The following is a 5,090-nucleotide window of genomic DNA, read 5'->3' on the forward strand; positions in this document are numbered from 1 at the left end:
TATTCCATGGATACATAGCATTGATTCTGCCTCAACTCCATCCCCACTAATTGTGCAGCCTTGCTGTTTTTCTTGGGAGGAATTTAGAACTTGTCCCCTGGACCGCATTTCCCAAGGTGTGTCAGCCCACGGTCTGTCTGCCTTTCCTCTAAGCTGCTTTGAGTCTCTGTAACTTGCAAAGGTTCTGAGGAGTTGGTGAGATAATCCCTGAGAAGAGTGTAGGTGAGGTGCTCAGCAATGCCTGCAGCAGAGGAAACTCTGAGTAAATAACATCGTTGTTAGTATCATCTGGACATTCTGATGACCGGGAACTCAGCCAGTCAATACTTCTGAGTCAACGTATGATATAATCAAGCTTTTTGATTCTTTGTTAGCTTGCCCCCCACATCTGCTAATTCCACCTAAATGTATTTCTATGTATTTTCTCTCTCATCTATTATCTATGTGTCTGTCTACCTACCTACTACCTATTTTCCATCAACCATACCTACATCCATCCTTCCTCTTTCTCTCTCTCCCTCCTCTTCTCTCTCCTGTCTGCAATCTTGAAGACATAACTTGCATGCTGCTTTGAAGTTCTCTTCTTCCTCGTCTCCAGCTTTTTCTAGATTGGAGCCGTGGATTCTCATTTTCACAAGAATCCATACTTAACTATGTCAAAAATGGCAAGAGATTGTATGTGTGCAATAGGTAGATTATACATTTACACTTCTGCCTGGATAATGGTTCCAAGCCACTGAGGCTGAGTACCTAAAGGAGGCAATAGGGCACCATAAAGTGCCAGTGGCTTCGTGATACCTGAATCACAGGCTCTGAGTATTTTTTCTTGAGAATGGGTGGAAAGAAGTATGGATTAGTAGGTTTCAGTTTCTACCATTTAAGGAAAATTGAAAATGGATGTGAAATAACCTGCAGATACTAAAAGTGTAAGTGAAGGATGCTGGTCGATTGGTTTTATAATATGGTAGCATTTGAATTGGATATGCTGGCATTGAATCACACAAAATATGTATTTATGCATTAGATTTGTTCAGAATTCATGGTGTAGTTTTATTTTGAACAAGAAAGTAAATGGTGATTCTGATTTTTGTTCTTAGGTAGCTCATGACAGTGATTCAGTATGTCCCTGTACTAAATGGGATTCACAAAGGTGGTAAACACACTTTAGAAACCAGTTTGAAAAAGTCGTTCATTGAAGCAAAATAACCCTACCTCCTTGAATATATAGGATTTGTTATGTTATCATAATCCTCAAAAGAGATTTATCGAGGAGTTCCCATTGTGGCTCAGTGGGTTAAGAACCCAGCTAGTATCCATGAGGATGTGGGTTTGATCCCTGGTCTCACTTAGTGGGTTAAGGATCTTGCATTGCCATAAGCTGTGGTGTAGGTCGCAGATGTGGCTCAGATCCTGAGTTGGTTGTGGTGTAGGCCAGCAGCTGCAGCTCTGATTTGACCCCTAGCCTGGAAATTCCATATGCTGTCTGTGCAACCCTAAAAAGAAAAAAAGAGATTTATTGAGCACCTACTATGTGCTTAGTTATAATTCAAGTGACTTTGATACTAGCTTTGTAGTAAAATAATCCACAAATGAGGGGTCATTTGTGGATTATATTCATTATGTACACTTATTCATTGTATAATTGGTATTGGCTTATCAGTGATTGCTTTTATATATGCATTTATGTGTTTGATTATGCTTCATATATTGAAATGTTTAAAATAGTCATGTGAACCAATTTCTTATTGAATAAATTGGAAGTCTTCTCTAAAGAGAAAAAACTACTCTCTGCCATATGAATTTTGTATAGCACCTGCACAGAATACTTCAGAGAGTGCATTTCATGAGAGAATGGCCTCCTGGAATTAAAGAGCATCAAAACACAATCATGATAATTCCTTAGGCACCTGTAATTTAGGTTTTTAAAGGGTGTTCACGTACTTTAGTCCAGCTAATCATCTGATGGCATATAGTGCACTTTTGCTAAATGGCAGTCATTATTCTAGTTACCTCATCTAATCCTTTCAACCCCCGCCCCTGTCCCAAGTGGAAGATGGTCTTGCCGCTCCCCATTTTACAGGTGAGGAAAGTGAGACCCGTGGTTACTAAGTGAAAGAGCCAGGGTTTCTGCTCGAGCATTTTGGCTGTTGAGCTTGTGCCCTTAGTCATTGCCTTACTCACCCTCCACCTCAGCCTTGTTCTGTAAACTGGCGTTTAGTTACAGCTCTTACGCTTTGCAGATTGCAGGTGAGGTGCAGAGGAGCATAGAAACAGAAGTTGCGCACACAGCTGGTGTCTGTCTAATGTGGTTCATCTGGTTTTGTTAGTGCAGCGTGACTTCCATCTTTGCTATGATCACTCAGTTGCTGCCTCTTTCTCTACCTCCCCTCACTTCAGCCCACTCCCTGCCTCAGCCTGGTGAGCTCCTCCTCACCCAATTCTCTTCCCTTTGAAATACCCCTTTCCATGTTCTCCCACACCACTGGCTTAGTTCCCAACGCTAAGAGATCTATACAGGATCTCTTTCTTAATCTCTTAGAAGCCTCCTTCAGCTCCAGCCTCTGTGGACACCCCATAGCCTCTGGCTGAGAGTGAAATTTGCTTGCCTGGCCAGGCCAGCCCCCTGCATGGTGGGTCTGCAATGTGATGCTCCAGTGTGACACTTTCTGTTGTGCCAGGCAAGGAAGAGTCAGGCGTCTTTTCCAGGCCAACTGGTGGAGAGCAGTTTGCTTCTCTGCATGGTTTCCACTTCCTGCCTTGCTGTTGTCTCTCCCATTTTTTTCCTCTCCTCTCCTCCCCCAACCCCAGCAAGGGCAGATTGGCAAGCCTGATGTATAAGCAGGTGCCCAGCCAGGGTATGGAGATGCCAAACACAGTCCCAACATCTATGAGACATTCTTTTGGATTCCCCTTACTTATGGAGGGAAGAGTCATGGTATTTTCTTGAACCCATGTGGATTATCAGTTTCTTTCTCACCATTTTCTACTCTCACTAGTCTTATTCCATTTATTTTTTAAACTAAGTTGACTGATTATTAGGGAACTCTGAGGATTTATCTGGTCCAGTGTCAGCTCTCTGTGTGTTTGTGTGTGTGTGTATGTGTATGTGTGTGACTTATCTTTGTCCTTAGCTTTGAGTCCAGCAAAAGTCACTTTAAATATCCTGTTACCTTGACAATTACTTATTTAATATACATCTTCCTATTAGGCCCAATGCAGTACTCCCTCTTAATCTCATTTACCCTGTTTCTTCCTGCGTTGCTGCAGATGATAAGCATACTGATGGGACCAGAATTTAACCAACAGGAAGAAAATGCTGATGGGATGATATGGTTTGAACTAGATTTTAGAGCTCATCACCATCTGATCCACATCTTAAATATTCCATTTTTGGTATGAGGTATTTGTGAGGAATAAATAATATGGAGAGCATTTGTAAATATGATGGAATACTTACTGCATTGACTATAAGTTAATTACTGGGATAGGATAAAAACAGAGAATAAGTACATGAAATTGATACGTTACCATAAAATTAAAATATCTAATAGTTGCAATTTCTACTCATGTCAAACTCCTTAATAAAATTCCTGTAATTATGTTTAATTTCCTTTCTGTTTCTCTGCCCACATTCTGGGAACTGTCCTATTAATAATGAAATAAGAGATAGATAGAATGACAAGGAAGATAATCTTACGGGTTGCTTATTCTTTCTGTGATTAATCAAGGAGTCATTAATAATATTTGAAGGATATAATACTATCTCTTTAAGAACAAAAACCTCAAAATATGTGTAGCAAATCAATATATGCAAAAGTTTCTTAATTAGAGAGTTAAGACTTCACACTTAAGATGAAAGTTCACTGAACTTAAATTACAATGTGAAAGGAAATTAATTCTTGTTAATGTTTTCGCGGAAGTTTGCAGGGCTTAAACACGGTACAGCAGTTTTCATACTGTCATTAGGTGCCCACCTCAACATGTGAAAACTTCCCCCTCCTTGCAGTTCCCCACTCCCATGCCTGCAAAATGCTGCTCTTTTTTTTTCAAAATCATCAATGTGAATTAATCATAAGTGAAATTCACAAATAATCAAGCAGGCTGTGGGCTGGGATCAAGAATGGAACTCGTCCTAGAGTATTTCTCCTTGGCTGTGGAGGTCTCTGATGAAGTGGAGAAATGTCTGCTGTCAATCTCTAAAGATAGCCCTTTGTCAATAGAACTTGTACATTTTAAACTTTTCATTCTTCTCTGCATCTAAATTTATGGAACATCAATTTAATTAAATTTTATATTTATTAGTGGTGATTTTAAAGGCAGAGAGGATACTCCATGCAAAAAATCATACACCTAGGAAAAAAAAGTACATACGTTTGCTTTTTAGGGCTGCACCTGTGGCATGTGGAAGATCCAAGACTAGAGGTGGAATTGGAGCTATAACTGCCGGCCTTCGGCACAGCCACAGCCATGTGGGACCCAAGCTGCATCTGCGATCTATGCCACAGCTCAGGACAGCACTGGGCCCTTATCCCACTGAGTGAGGCCAGGGATTGAGTCTGTATCCTCGTGGATGCCAGTCGGGTTCATTACCATTGAGCCACAACGGGAACTCCTAGAATTGATGTTTTTTAAAAATTGTTTTTTAAATTATGAGAAATTTCAAATATAATCTACATGAATAGGAGTATATATACCTACCACACATCTTTATTAAGTCTTAACATGGTACCACATTTCTTAATTTTTTTAGCATGTAAAACAGGAAGATGCATTTGAGCCCTCTTATAACCCTCCTTGATCTTCTTTCTTTTTCTCCTTAAACTGTTGTCCTCAACTCAGTATTTGTCATTTCCATGCATGGTTTTATACTTTCACTGTGGTATAATAAAATATATGATGGTATTTAGCATAGTATAATATTGTTTTCAAAATTTTAAATGTTTTATTAGCAGCATAATATTGTACTTATTCTTCTGTAAAATTTTTTTGTTCAGCATTATGTTGTTGAGAATTATTCATGTTGATGGATATAGCTTTAGTTCCTTCAGGATTAAATGTGATCTAGTGTTCTATTGGATGAATGTACACTA

The 5,090-nt window shown here is 39.5% G+C and overlaps 1 non-coding gene across 1 annotated transcript; it reads right to left on the minus strand.

The window, feature by feature from the left end:
• MIR9857 (microRNA 9857) lies at positions 2,825-2,894 on the minus strand. The gene has a single exon (NR_128553.1). It is a non-coding gene; the product is annotated as a microRNA 9857 (primary transcript).

Source organism: Sus scrofa, chromosome 1, assembly GCF_000003025.6.
Source record: "Sus scrofa isolate TJ Tabasco breed Duroc chromosome 1, Sscrofa11.1, whole genome shotgun sequence".
Taxonomy (NCBI): domain Eukaryota; kingdom Metazoa; phylum Chordata; class Mammalia; order Artiodactyla; family Suidae; genus Sus; species Sus scrofa.